Source organism: Streptopelia decaocto (genome assembly GCF_964273445.1).
Source record: "Streptopelia decaocto genome assembly, chromosome: 3".
Taxonomy (NCBI): domain Eukaryota; kingdom Metazoa; phylum Chordata; class Aves; order Columbiformes; family Columbidae; genus Streptopelia; species Streptopelia decaocto.
In genome coordinates, this window is record NC_138656.1 from 21,700,848 (window position 1) to 21,717,270 (window position 16,423).

Here is a 16,423-nt window from a genome sequence, read left to right on the forward strand (position 1 = left end):
AATGTGCAAACAAAACTGTAGGTTTTCCGAGCCTGCAGAGAACAGAGGAGCATTCAGAAATCACGATCTGTTTTCGGTCATGGATATCTTGTAAAACTGAAGTAAAGCATGTTATCTACAAGCACATGAAGCTAGTGATTTTCTAGGGGTCCTTTCTTCTCAACAATGGAGAGTAAACTTAAAGAAGGTAAAATAAGAAACAATTAAATGTGTTACAAGGAGAAGAATAAAGTAATTGAAGTTTACCCATTCTAGTTGATAGCTTTTCTCTCTGACTACGGCCAAGAAAAATGTCTTTCTTAGGACTTTCCCTTGAATGTCACTGTAGGTATCCTTTGAGCTAAAACAGCCCAAACCCCCAAAGGTCAGTTAGAGTATAATTTGCACAGACTGCTAGGTAATGCTGTAGCTTATTTATTTAACTCTGTCTTGATGTGAACTTATTGCAAAAAGATGCTTTATTGTCACTTTTCAAATGGGAAAAAATGAGGACCGATTCACCCTTGAGTTTTGGAGTGGTCTCATGAAACTACACAGATGTCTTAAAGGTGACCTCCTGAATACTGAAGTGAGAATTTTTCCATTAGTAATGACAGACATTTGATTTGATGCCTTCTCCATATACACAACACCAGGAAGAAGAGAAGACCTCCAGGTTCCTAAAAAAGTGGTGCAGCACTCCTTTTCTATACTTTATAGCTCAGAGTGGGAGTATATCCCATAGAAACACCATCCATCATCCCCAGCTTCCTGGGAAGCTGTGCTACTCCACCATCTACTCAGAGCTGTGGTTATAAGAAACAGTGGAGGCTAAGAAATTTAAAACCGGACCCTCACCTGGTATAAACTGACAGATTCTATTGAAATCATTGCCAATTTCTAGCCTATGATTTATTTTTTTTAATGCAGAATGTTTAAGTTTAAATGGGGCATTTGAAATTCAGTGTTAAGTTTCAGGGGCACCTACCCAGATGAAAATGTTTGTGTAAATTAGAAATAAACAACTATGCAAACTTGCATATGTTGTCATCTGTTTGTCTTTCCATCTGTACATTTTCAAATAAACTCTTTGGAATTTGAGGACTCATTAACAGCTGAGAAAAACTGACACCCTGAAGACAGATCTATTTAATCTAAAATCCATTATCCCAAGGAATTTTCTTCTTTGCATGCATCTCTCCTGAAAAATTGAGTCTATGTGTCAGAATAGGTGCAAAGTTTTTGTTGGTGCTGTTTAGGTGGTTTCAGTTTACAGAGGGTGTTTCTAGGGAAATAGCGCCCTGTGTGCTCGCCAGCAGGCTCATTTGGCTCATCCAGCCACAATTCATTTAGTTTATATGTACGAGATTACAGCAGGGGGAAGTAGCAGAATTTAGAGAAGCACAGGAAAGGAGAAGCCGCAGCAGAAGTGACTTGGTACCCTAAGCAACACAAACAACAACAACTGAAGAAGCGGAGCCAGGCGGGAGTTGGATAGTCCAGGATACTCTCCTGATGCTGCGCGTAGCGAACTGGAGCACTCAGGCAGCAGAACCGTCCTCGTGCAAACAGTGGAAAAAAAATAAATAACAAGCACTTCTGGAAATTGCAGGGCCGAGGAGAACTCTCTTTCCCATGGTGAGGGCTTCTGCTTACCACACCCAGCATCAAGTGTTTTGAAACCAACAACAAAGCCCCGCGCTACAAAAGAACAACAGTAATAACACTAATAATGCTAAAATAAGAAGGGTTTGGGACCTTCCACTGAGAATCTATACAACGTGCAACGATGCCAAGCAACCAGTCATCTTGGCCAAAGTAGTTGATGGCAAGAGCTGAGTGAATCATTTCACAGCAGAACACCTTCTGCTTACATTGGGCTCTTTTTTTGTTTGCCAGTGGGATATCCAACAGCACATCACAGATTTCTCAAACACTTTTTCTCTTTGAATGTATTTTTGTTATTCTTTCTATATTAATCACTTTTACTTGAAATTAGAGCTCTGTTGCTGTTAGGCTATTAGGAGACACTGCACTTTTCAATTCTGAAAGTGTGCTGCATAAACATACCCACAGTTATTTACATATTAAAAAACTAGCTGATGCAGAGATTCACTTGTATAACTTCAGAAGCCTTTTCAGCAAGCTTGCATAGGTAGAGATTAATTTGTATTCATGTGCATTGCAAGCAAGCACACAGAGAGATGTGACTAAGGCTGAATGGATTAATTACAAATGCAAATTATTACGTCCAGAGCAGGAAAACACATACTTCATTATTTAGGGTTAATCAAATGCTTTAATTTTTTATAGAATTGGGATAGAATTACACTTAAAACTAAGCCCATGATTCAGTATTATATTGAATCAAGGCCCATTTCCATTAGTATTTTGGGGGGCACTTTTTGCTTTTCAGCCAACTCTACTTATTAAACTATAGTTTCTGCATGGCCATATTTTTGTTTTCTTTATTTTGGATTCATTTTATAATGAAAGGCCATAAAAAAACCATTCATCTTTAGAAAAGTCCAAACCCAGCAGCTCTCAGGAGCTGTTGATTTATGGTGTCCTGCCTTCATGATCTTGCAATGAGCATTTGTTCTGATGATGTGATGTTTGTGATTTCATATCCTGCTGTGGAGCTTCAGTGTGAGAAGGCGTATTTTGGAACTAAGATGAACTGGAATGTTGCCTCACCTACTCATGCAGTTTCAGGTCCAATGAATTGATTTAATCTCTTGCTCTTAATAAAAAACAGTTGTTATTTTTCTTACTCTCCACTGGATTCCTAGACCACATCTACAGTGGTGTCAAGAAAACAAATATGAAAATCTGTGTTTAAGTGTAACTTTAAGTTCTTTGTGGCCAAACTGGCTTTCAACAATGTTTAACTCTCAGAATATGAAATAATTCTAATATCTAGTCATATCTATTTATCCTTGAATTGCTCCAAGCATTGTTTTAACTATCGATGACCACTACAGCTATCTGATCAGAATTTCCCTCATGACTGTTGGCTCTCAAGCTGTCGCTGTGCTCCTCTGAGAAGAGTTGACTGTGCCTTATCTGTACCCTTCCGTTTCATAGTTGAAGATCACAATAAGACATTCAATCAGCCTTTTCCTAATAAGGCTGAATGAATGTTGTTCTCATCCTCATCTCATAAATCATGTGTTCCAGACCCCTGGTCATCTTGATGGCTCTCTCCTTGACTTACCACAGTACATCCCTGCTTTTTGGTAGGGATAGCAACAGAGAACATATTTTACACACAGCAAAAAGTAGAGAATATAAACAAAACTAATTGGGCAATTTGCAGCACTTGGTAGGTTTAATTGAAGAGTACTGGCTCCGGAAGCCTCTTGTGTCAATTATCCACCCCTCTTCCCATCACAATTTATTTGCTTAAAATAATACTGTTGTAAATTAGCCTCCTCTTTGCTCACCACTATTAAAACAAACCAGGCAACAAAGAATAAAACTAATAGATGGCAGTGCCGTGTGGAGCCCTTCTTGAATTCAAGAATGGTCAGCCTCTGATCTTAAATGAACACAGAGTGAAAAGTAACCCTCTTCCTGTCTCTGTATTTGCCTTGTGCAACACCTGTAGATGTCCTACTATCGATCACTGCCTGATGCCTGACACTGTCTGGTTTCAGGAATGTGTTGCCAAAGAAATAATGTTGCCAGAGATACAAGTCAGCAAATGAGGAGCTGGGTCCAGTGGCAAGGCAGACTGAAACCCCTTCACCCAGGTGAATACAGCTGGATATGACTCTGAGCAAACAAGGGGAGAGCATCCCACAGGGTCAAGAACTGCAGAAAGTGCATCTGAGGGGCAGCAAAGGACAGGCAAAAAGCTTCTGGAGACAGTTTTTGCAGTCAGGTCAGAGTTTTTCTGGGTCACGTCTCTTGTGGAGACACTAGTGTGGACTGTAGTACAATTCCTTACACTTGCAGTGGAATATAACACACTTACTAGGGGTCCTCTTGCATCAGATATTACCTTTTCCATGTCTGTCTCACCATCTTTGGTGTGTTTAGAAGAGAAATAATAGAATTTTTCCAGGTGCAGCATCTAGCACTGCCATGGGATGAAGATGCTGTTCTGAACACCATCATGCTTAAAGACATTGTGATGGAAACAGCTGTGAAATAAGGTGCTATGCAGTGAGAATGAGAAAAATCTAACAAAATACCTGTACCTCGATACATTCTGAGGCCAGAAATTAATTCAGAATCAGGCATTGTCAACCATCCAGTAGCTGATAACTCCCTGCTCTGAGATCTGCCAGTCCTTCACCTCTGTCTCTCTATTTTACACTCCCAACATTACACTTTGACTTCTCTTCATCCACACTTTCCCCCCAAAATACACTTGGCTGCATTTGCCCATCAAAACTTTGGCTTTCATCACTTACTGAATGATATTTGGGCTAGAGGAGAAGGCAACAACTTATCAAAAATGGTAAGTGGTGGAATAAGTTTGCAGCAAATCCATGCATTATTTGCAGTGTGGTTCCTTTCCTTTATTTACTGGCATGACCAACGCTACTATAGAGATTGCAGAGGCAACTACCTACAGCAGGGGCTGGCAAAAGGCAGCAAGTGTACCCATTAGTGCCCATAGCACAAAATTGTGTCACATTTTGTTGTTCTTTTAGGCCTCTCTTCTGGGTGTAGGAGCCTCTGGCAGAAAGCAGAATGATGTCTGTAGACCACAGAGAGTAGCTAGAGTTCACACCCTGTGCTTCTCTCCTAGCTCCTTCTTCTCTGCACTTTGTTGTGGGGACAGCAATGCTTGGCGAAGTGTAGGCATCCCTGTAAAGAAAAGCTTGTGTCATTTTGACCAGTGCAGAATCACAAAAGAACACGTCAAGGACCCGTATTGCACTCTGTCATGGCTCAGCCGTGATTTACTTGCAAAACACTTTTGCATTCTTAGCACTCTAGAAATACTAAAGTTCTTCTGCTTGTTGTTACCATAACATTAATATTCCTGTAAAAGATAAGCCTGAATGCATATAGTGGGTAATCTGAGAAGGTTTGCTCCTAACAACTCCTATTGTTTCCTTATCATTCTGAAATACACTCACTGTTTGCACTTGAGCTACCTGCATATAAAGTAGCCAGAAATCTCCCTTGCTTTTAAAGGGTCACAGGTTTTATCCCTCATTTTTTTTTAACCATTTTCTCTATTGTTGAAATAGTTAGTATATGTAGGAATGTGTTGGTACAGAATCTGGAGCAGAAACTACAATTGGATATCAAAAAGCCATATTGTACCAATAGGTCCTGCAATGGGAGCTGCTGGTGCCTGCAAAGGAAAAAAGGAAAAAAAACAGCATGCAATGTGCTCCATTAATTGCAGAACTGTATATTCATATTCAACTTGATGTTAAGCTTAAAAACAATTGTTGGTGTACCTTATTGTTTAAATTCTATGTAAGCAATGCAAGCTAAATTCAATGATGGATACTTGACACCAAATAAAATTTACAAGTAAATAAAGCATTAATCATAAGCTTTAAATATCAAGTTGTTTTTATAGCATTTTGCAGACATTTTAGGAATAACCACAGCTCACAGCCTAACAGCCTATAGGAGGGCAACTACAAGCAAGAAGTTGCAATAACCTTTGCTGTGTGTTTTTTTAATCACTTAATCAGGTTATACAGGTCTTTTCTACTACTGTCTCTAGAATATTTCTTATAAATGTTTTTTAAGCCAGTTTTGAAAGATGTAGATTTAACATACATTAATATTATGGTAAAAAAGTATTTTAAAAATATTTCTAAACACGTCTGGATCTAAGGCACATATTTAGCAGTATCTGTTCCACTTGGTTATCTCGTTGGATGAGTTAAACACTACTTTGTTTTATTCTTGTGTACAGTATAATAAAATAGAATAATAATAACAGAACAGTTACATCTTTCTGTCCTTCTTGTTCAACTACTCCATCATTGCTCTTTTCTCCTTGTATGCATATATCACTTCAAAAGTCACATTAAGACTTTGTTTGCTCCAGCACAGAACTGATAAGAAAAGCAAATGTTTACATTGTAATTGGATGCTGGGAAAGCAGGACTGCAGAAAGCACCAGGAAGATAATGGCATCCTTTCTCTGAGGAAGTCTTACCATATCATCAGAGAAATGTCTTTGATTTCAATGGAAGAAGAAACTGCTGATTTGGTTTATATTAGATAGGACATAGTACTTTTAAAAACAGCTGCCAATAGAGAAGATTTTTGTTATAGCTTGAGCTTATAGTTTGAAACACTGCCTAGTTTTTAATTTGTCATGAAACACAATGAAATTACAATTAATTCTCTCTATGAGCCACAAAGTCAGGTTGACACTGTGAACAGTTAAATCATCCTTGGCAAGAGCTTTATTCTGGCATAAATTCTATAATGAGAAATCCAGGTTACTAGCATAATTTGAAATGTGAGTGCCCAGCACTTAATCTAGTACCATTTGTTTTTGCACTGAATAGTAATGCCTTTAATGCAGTCATTAGGGATGCCTATGAGTTTAATTGGTTTGACATTAGATATTTTCCTTTTAATTGCACCTTTTGATATCTTTTGTTTTGGTTTGGGTTTTTTTTTCAACAAACAAGCAATTGCAAAGTCTTTCCAGCTCTGCTTCTTCAGCTCTTCTGTCACATGAGTAGAGGGGACTCAGTTCAACTGGCTTCGCACACCAACTAAAAAAAATGCATGAGCTGTCCTAAAGGCCTTAAACCACATTTCATTGAAGAAAACAGAAACACAAAATCTGGCCTTTTCCCCCACAATGGTCCTTGGATTTTCAGTGATTGCCTAATTTAAGTCTTCAACACTAAGATCGTCCTCTGATGCTCTGACTTAATAAAACCTTCCTCTGAGAACCAGATTAGAAGTGCCACATGGGACAGTTTATGAAGTAAAATGCTACTGACTGTGAGTAAGAGTATTACTATCTGATGTTATGCTGTTTGGGCCACTATCTCATCTATGATTTGTGCTGGTCTCTTCCTACACCTGCAGCGCTCAGTCATGGCTCTTTCAGTGCGAGAAAAAGTGAGATTCTCTATCGCCTCTGGAGCATCCTTAAAGACACAAACATCCTGAAGTCAGTCCTGGTCCACCCAGTGTGCTAGGAAAAAGGTTTTGCTGGGCTAAAACTAGCCTCGTCTCAGTGTACGCTTGCCCCAGGTGACAGCTACAGCCGCAGCACAACATGGTGCTACATCTTCTCTGTCCCTTTTGCCCACCTGCCACACAGAAGAGGTGATGCAGCTCTGCAGAAGCTGTGTCATCCCTGCATGGCAAGAGATGGCACAGGGAAAGGAAGGGCCAGATGTTTCCCCTTAGAACTCCACAGCTTTATGTGGTCTAGTTGCATTGACATACGCACATTAAACATTAAGATTGTGTGGCTGGTATACTTAAAGCATTTAGTCCAATTAAAAAATAGGGTCCTTCAAAGTCTTTGTAGCTGTACTAGTCTCTTCACAAAACGTTGACTTGCTTTAAAGTTTTGTCAAAGGCATGAGCAAAGAACCAGAAGGCTTTATGTCCACAAAACAAGTTCAACTTAGCTGTTATCCATGTCACACGCATGTAATATCTTGGAATCATTTGTGCTACTTTTTCATTCTGTATTTCAAAACAATGCTGTACTTATTGTTTGGCTTAAGGAATAAAACAATTAAGTGCATTTATATACTAATAAAAGGCCAGAAAACAATGCCTCCCATTTTTAATTTGACTCTAACATTACAGCTGTGATTCTTTTGCACTCCCATGAACCATCAATGTCTAGCCAATGAATTAATTCCTTAGTAATATGCTTTTAAGTATATGCCTAAAAGTGTTTGCAAAGTGAAAGTAACTGCTGTCTGGGTCAATCCTTCAGTGTTAAAATGTTTCCCAAGGGTATTGTCTGTTCAAATTATACCATCCTTCAAAAGTTATTGACCCTATGAATATGAGTGTCTAATCCACCAATGCCCTGCTTGAGTAAAATTTTACTATTGTCATTAAAGCCAGAAATGATATTGTGTCAACTGTAGGGCGCCCTGAAAAGCCTAGGTGTTGTAGGGTGCAAGAGAAATGATAAAGTAAAATGCAGATGGAGTACAGAGAAAGCAGCCGACCAGTGCTCTTACACTCCAATGGACCCCACCATCTGTCATACTTATGACTGTCACAACAGTGAGTTTTTAGACAGTTCATCTCCCAGACAATTTATTTGGTAATTAACCAGTCTGATGTGCATGCTCAGGCTGAATTCAGCAAAAATGGATATGAATAGAAACAGCAATGACATTTTTTGAAAAGTTGAAAATTACATCTGTGGGTTTTTTCAGGTTTTCCATTTTTCATCCATCTGGAAGTTGCTGAAGGTGCCCTCACCCCAGTACATGCCATGAGCTGATCTCGTCGAGGCTTATTGCAGCTGTTTTTGCTTGCAGGTCCAGGGTAACAGTGTGACATGGATCTGCCTCTTCTCTTACCTGCCCTTCAGTCCAGTGCAGCAAATGCCATCTACTAGGATTTGGAGGAAGGGGAAACAGCTGAAGCAGGACCCAAAAACCAGCAGAAGATTATTTTACCCAAGATCATTGTGATTTCAGAGGGAGCTATTTTTTGTTGCTCACCTAGTCCTTAACAAGCTGCAATATAAACCTATGGGACAGGCAATATGGTTTTCAAAGTGATCACACCATACATCAAATGTTCTTGATGAGACAGATGTTCTTGTGATAGATGGTCCAAAAGTGCTGGAAGCATGTAAAAGGTCTGTACACGTGTTTTATGGACCCTGAGCACACATACAACTAAATGTAAAGAGATGGTGTCAGTGAGTTATTGACCTCCATGGAGCAGCTAGGAGCAATCACACAGCAAAAGCAGATGTTCCATGTGTGCAAGTACAGAGGCTGAACTATGACACGTCTCAAATTCTCTGATTTTTTGGGAGGTTCTTTTTTACTGCTTCTGCAACAAAATCTTATGGAAAGTTTTCTGCTAAACATCTAAAGAAATGTCTTGTCTTTGGTTTTCCACTTCTTGTTGTTAACTAAAATTTTAAGCTAAAAAGCTTTTGATTTTCAAAACTCTTCCTGCTCATGAATGTGAGTGTGTGTAACAAAGCTGAAAGACTGTGTTAGGACAGTGAATCTTATGAAGGTCCTCTATTAAATATGTCTCCTAATGTTATCATTAATTTGTGGCTAAATAAGTTATTGTGCTCGAAACATCTGACTCTGAATCAAGCAGTAAATTTAAAATATGGGGAAGTTTAAATTATAAAGGGATGATGTCTGAGGTCTCAGCATTTTGCCTCTGTGGGTGTTAGTAATCCCATAACAACAGAGATTGAAATTTTCTTGAAAAACAACTTTAGAAGTTTTGCTTGAGACAAGAAATCTCTGTATCTCCTTCAGTGAAGATCAAGTTTTTCTCACAATTTCCTTCATGGTCACATCACAACAGAAAAAATCTGTGGCAGAGGTCACCTATAGGTAATACAGCCACACAGAGAAGTGCAGCAGATGCTAAAGAGCTGTGGGATCAGCAGGCATTGACATTCTTCTGTGGATATCAGTACAGACCAGGAGGTCTTTAAAATACACTCACTTGCATAATGAAAGTGCAATGTCTTCAGACATTTCCCAGTAGACAATGGTAAATGCAGTTCACAGTTCCAGTCCCATCCTGCCCAGCTGCCCAGCTGGGGTGGTGGGACAGCCCTGGTTGTAAGACCCTGCCCCATGGGAAGCGTCCTCAGTCCCTGTGCCCCAGCCTCAGGGAGACACTGGCCCACACTGTGCCCTGAGAGTTTTAATCATACATGATGCTTTTTGTAATCCAAACCCATCCAAACCAGGGTGTATCCAACCTTTCAGGGACTGCACATGCAGAGTGATTTGCCTGCACCTCCTCTTTTCACGTCCCTAGTGAGTTCCCCCACCTCTCAGTCAGCTGCTCGCTCTGAAATGTCTGTGTGGAAAATGTATGGAAAAGGCAATACCAAAAGTATGTGTGTTAATATAACCCATCACATATCATGATTTCACAGGTGGAAGTCAGCATTACTCGATCAAGTAGCTTCAGGCAGTTTTTAAACTGTAGGTGCTTTTCAACCATTTAGGGAAAAATTACTGTCAAACAGCAGGAGGCAAGTTCAGGTTTACTAAGTGGTGCAATATGTGTTCCTCGCTGGAGGATCTCACAGCACGACAGAAAAAATATGAACATGTTGTAAGTATGATCATATAATTGATGCTACATGTATATTATGTATGACAGCAGTAGCGTATAACACTACTTAAGATCCATCCTAAGGTGGAGTTTGAAGCCATCTCAAAGTATTTGATGGTCATAAACACCATGCAGGTAGACAAATTACCTAGGATAGTGTAATACACTTATAACACAGAGAACTAGGATGCAATGGAACAAAGTAAAATTCAGGCTGCATATCAGGAAAATTTTCCTAATAGTGAAGTCTATTAGCCTGTGGAATAGCCTCCCAGGGGAAGTGGTGGAAGCCCCACAGCCTGAGTCATTTAAAGCTAGACTAGAAAACATTCGAGAATAATCCTGAATTGGCAGAGAATAATCCTACATTGGCAGGGAGATGGAAAAGATGACCTAATAGGTCTTTTCCATCGCTAGCTTCTATGATTCAACCAAGGTATGTTGCTGTGTGTTATGGCATGCCCAGCCCATTAACTCCAAGTTCCACTTCAAAGTGGAAATCTTGAAATTTTACTTTGGCTGCAACTAACTTTGCCATTTCAGCAGACAGTGAGAGCTTTGTGTTCCTAAAGCATTTGTTCATTTTTAAGTCCTGCGCAGAGAATGAGAATATTAACATTAAATTTAGAACAAACTGTGGTTTCTTTTAAGTGAGAAGGATCTTTTCTGTTTCTTTTAATTTTTTTTTTCTCTTTTCCAGCATGTCACTATGAGAGACAGCCCTCTGACCAGGTTCCCGTTCTGTCTATATATTTCCCATCTGTTCCCATTTTTATCATGTTTGATTATCTGATACATATAGCATTGCAAGGAGCAGCACTTAGTTCACAAAAAGGCCTGAATCTTGGAAATGGATGACCACTTATGGGCGTATGAGTCCACATATAACATTACTGTTCCCAAATCTGTGCCGGTTAAACACATTTACTCAATGGACCAGACTCTCAACTTGGTATGAATCGCTACAGGTCTACTCACTGAACTATTGGCATGTTTTTATTGTAATAGTGTGACTTTTGATGTGCTGCTGGTAAAATATACTGGAACAGATCCTCTAACTGGCCAGGTTTACCTTGCATCGCTCGTGCAGCACAATGCGAATGTGATCTGCCTGGAAATGGCTTGTAGAACGTTGTCTCCTGCCAGGAGAGCTCTGCACTTCCAGAAAACTGGCAGATGCATCAAAGCTGCTTCCCAAGCACTCTGCAGAGTCGGGGAAGGGCCAGGGCCAGGGCTGGCACCAGCAAGCAGAGCTCCTCCCCAGTAACACTCATCCACTGGCTCAGCTCACTGCTGTGGAGCAGTGGGACGTGGAAAGGGCAGAGGACCAAGTCCATGAAGTCTAGTTGTCGAAGGCACTCTGATATTGTAAGAAATAACCCCTTTAACATCTGTTCCTAAGGAGATGGGTTCAGTGCCCAATCTTGATTTCACCTGTCTCTCACTATTGGAAGATGACAGGAGAAATCCAGTGCCCCACAGACCTGATTGTATCAAGGTCCTCAGCTTGATAAAGGAAGGAGAATAAGTTCTGACACTGATGCTCTGTTCTTTCCCTATTTGACTCAATATAGGGCACTTATTTTGGCTGATGAGGCCAGCTTACCATGAGAAACACTTATCTAAGTGTTGTGGGTATTACTAAAAATTCTTGATGTCAAAACTGGATAGCTTCCTAGCTCAAATCAGAGTCACCTCAAAAGAGTGTCTGCAAGGCTGCATTATCCCTGCCAAATCCATGGGCTGCCTGAGTATGAGGACACTTCATAATTATTTACAAGGCTGAATGTGTCGTGCTGGAGGAATGAATACCCTGATACTTCTCTAAACATCCAGATCTTCATTTCACTATTTTCAACCCATATGCTTAACAAGTGACATCTGGCTCTTCTTGTCTTTGTAACACACATTTCTCTCCATCTTTTTCCAAGGAGGTCCTTAATTTTGGAATAGCTTTGCTGAAATCACAGCATTTAAAGATCAAAAAAAAATATTGCTTCCGATATCGCATGAGAGTAAAATGGATAAAAGAGAGGCTAGACTGAAGGGAAATAACTTTTCTTCCAGGAAAAATATGTGTCAGTTCAGAGATGTGCAAATTACTGCATGATCTTCCTCATTTTCTGGGTAGCACCATAAACACTACATATGGCTCCCAGTTCCCTCACCAGGTATTTCAATGTCCTGCAAGGGTGGGATTTTTTTCAACCTCTTCTAGTTTTGGCAGTGACTTCAGTGGGAGAGGGGTTATTCCAGCACTGAGACCATTTGAAAAATCTAATCTATCTAATATATCTAATATACATTAGATATCCAGGATATTATTTGCTACATTCAACATCAATTGTAAATGGATCAAATTTAAGTCCAAAATAGGAAATAGTAATCTGGAACACTGCTTGCTCTCAAAGCAAGCCTCAGTGCCAGGCCTTGACTCAACTCCAACTGCCAGGTCAGCGGTGGTAACACACGAGCATTTAGGTCTCTGTGCCACAGAATAAAAGCTTCTCCGTGTGTCAGACTTTTACTAGTTAACCTCTTGATGCTGGAAACAATCACTTGTTAGTGTTAGAGTGACAACTTGCACCTTTTGCATGCAAAGAAATGTAACAACACTAGTGTTTAGACTATAAAGCATTTCTATGCATCAATGATGTGAAAGAATTGCTTGAATTAATGCAATAACATGTATTTTTGAAGTCTGGAAGTGGAAATTCTACATAGGGCCGGCATCTTTCCTAATCTGTGATTAGTTGCAGTTACAGTGTTATGGCACCAAATTGGACACTTATCAAGGAAGAGGGTAACACTAATTACTCATAAATAACACTAGAAAAAAGCAAAATCAGAACAAGTGCCATGCATTCCTGTTCTCCAGCTATCTCTGAAAAATTTTCGTTGTGCACAGCATTGTTACTTGACAAAAGAACTGAAGGAAGAGCGTAGACTCTCCTCATTTTTAATTGCAATTCTTACTGGTAATTAAAAACTGTGAAGGGTGGTTTCCATCATACTAATTTACGATAACAAGCCTTTATTAACACAAATATTTAATGAAGACATTAAAAAAAATACATTCTGTCAGACATTCAATGTTTTGGGGATCTATTTTATAAGATATTTTACTGATGAAAATGTGTCTTAAAGCCTTAGAAATATGTTTGGCTTTGGTCTTTGGCAGCAGAAAAGCAAGAATCTGAAAGCCAGAAATGTCCCCAGAGCATGCATCTATATTCCTGCTGTAGGTCTTTAGAGTTCTCCTTTTACAGACAATTGGAAAAATGTTTCAGTGGCTGTTTTCTGATACATTTTGATTTGTATATGAGCAGCTCTCAGGTTTCCACTGTCAGACATTCCCATGTTTTATCACATTTTCCTTAAAGAGTTTTCAAGAAATTGCTTTAACTCTTCACATTGACAAGAGTTAATATTGGCATGATAAAAGTTTAACACTGATTTCATAGATATCACCATCTGTTAACTTTCTGGGGACTTTTGTGCTGACTAATGAAAAGACAGAAGGGGATAATAATTTATACTCAAAGTACATTTTACTTTGAAGAGAAGTTCATGGAAGACATCATGTGCAGTTGCAGAGAATATTTGGAGGTATATATACACATTAAACTTCCTTGAAACTTCCCATACCTGAATACGTCTTAAAATAAGGACACATTAGATAGCATCCTGATTAAGCATGTTATGAGTAAAGCTTAGCACTTTAATAAAAGTTTAATTTAATACAGTGCCAACAATGAATGGCAAAAGATTTATTTTCTACAGTGAATTTGTGTTAGAAATTTTCTTCTATGGTAGAGCTTTCCAACACTTACTTAGGAGAATAGCTTTCTGTACTTTTGATAAAATCTTGTCTGAAAGTTGATGTACAATTACTGTAGTATAAAAATCAAGAAAGGGAACTAGTACTCAGGGGTTGTCAAAGCAAACGCGGGAAGGACAATGGGTCAAAGGCCGGGAGAGTTCATCCTGATTTTAACTCTGTATTGATGTAGTGATTTGGATTCGCCATTGTACATACCAAGATTTGGTAGGCAGGCTCACAAACAGCAGGTGTATCAGTTCCCAGTTTAGTGAGACCTGCTATATTTTGCTGAGGAAGCCCTACACCTGTAGTGTAACTAGTCCTTTTGTTTACTTATTAGTTTAATTGTTAAATTTTGTGGTATAAACAGCCTTCTAATGTGACATTAAGGTTTCTGACATCTAATTGCCTAATATATTTAGACACTGTTATTCAAAATTCTGCTTTAAAATATTTTTTTCATATTTTTTTCTGTTTGGATTTCTGATCTCTGACTTCTGCTCTTTTGAGGACAGTAGTACCGAGGAAATTTCTGCAAGACAACATTTCCAATCTCTTTTCCATACACAATCACCCAGAGCCCTAAATCTTGTTCCATAACAGGAAAGGAGCTTAGGGACACCTCTTTAATTATCATCAAACAATATTCTAACTAGCAAGGCATGTGCTGACTCTTAGCACTCTGTTTCCATGTTACACCCTTTCCTCTCACAGTTCTGTTTGTTTCCTGGACAATATATTCTCTGCAGCAGTGTCTTTTCCTGTGTTGTTAAAACACCTATCCCATTTTTTTTTTCATTCCTGCAATGTAAAGAAATAATACTTTTTTTTTTTTTTTTTTTTCAGAAATAAGTAAAAAGAAGACCATTGGGAAGACAGGGAGATGAAAGGCTATTTCTGTGTGCTGGAGTGCCTTGCAGCCTGTGACAGATGTTCTTGCAGCAGCTGAGAAGAAACTAAGAGCTAAACAAAGAGGTATTTAACTTCACAATACATATGCTTGGACAACAGGGCTTTAAGCTTCACGTCTCCAGATACCTGAGTGTATTTAAGCAAAACATTCCAAAAGATGCATTACATATAATTTGAATGGCAGGTAGAATGATATACAACCCAGGCTCCCTTTTTCTACAAGCTGAAGTAAATATTAATACTCAGGTGTTCATGCCAACAGTGCAGAGGTGAGAAATAGCAGGTGTCTGGATAGGCTACCCAGCACAATAAACCCTATTCTGAGCAGGAAAAAATATGCCTCCTGGAAAATACTAACCGTGCTAAAATCTGCTCAGCCAGATTGCTGATTTTTGTTATAGTGGCTCCTGCAGAATATTAAGAGTTTCATTCTATTCTGATGGTAGCTTGGAACAGGAGAGTTTGAGCAGCATTCAAGTCAACAGAATCTATCCCTTACCTTTTCCAAATAGGGTGCAAAAGTCTTCATGGAGACCTCTCTGTACAACAGAAGAGTGTGAATTTACACCTCAGCCGCAAAGCAGACAGTGCCTGAGACCCATGATGTCTGTTTTAGTAGGCGTGTGCACCAAATCTTACTCAAAGGTACTTAGCTCCTTGATGACATAGTTAGTCTGGCCTTTCAGAGTTGATATTTATCAGGTATTTGATGTCCTTGGCTCAGAAAATGTTCTTTTATGTAAAAACTGTGGTGATGCTGAACCAGGTCACTTATTTATATGACAAGCTTAAAAGGTGAGGAGACTATGTCTAGCAATTGCAAGAAATGTTGCTTGACACTGGTCTGTGGTGTTAAGCATTTTGTTAAGACAGTCTCTGTTTCATTTAGTCATGGAGTAGAACTGAAGGTGAAAATGAAGGAGCAGAGTTGTGTGCCAAAAAAAAAAAGTTAATATTCTTCAAACATATATGATCTGAAATATGTCATCATCATCTGAGGCATTAAGTGCTTGCGGGAGATTGCAAATCTTCAGGTAAGTGCTAAATGCTGTTTTCTGTTTTTCTCTAAGTCACTTATAAGAATTCTCTGAAGTGCGGGATATAAATCTCATTTACGTATGGTAGGAAAATTTGTATTGGCTTGTGTTTCACAAAACCACAGAATCACTTGGGCTGGAATGAACCTCCAAGTTCTTCTAACCCACCCTCAGCTCCAGCAGGGTCAGCTGGAGCAGGTGGCCCAGGCACGTGTCCACTCAGGTTTTTAATATCTCCATGGAGACATTCATTTGAATAGGCTCAGCCATAAAGTAAAATGAGCCTAAACCTGTGGAAAGCAAGACACTTGGCAAGGAGTACGGTGAACTCACAAAAAAGGGAAAACTACTGCGGGCAGAAAAAATATGTCTTCTGTTGTCATCTGTAAGGACAAGGGCAGACAAGTTTCTGAGA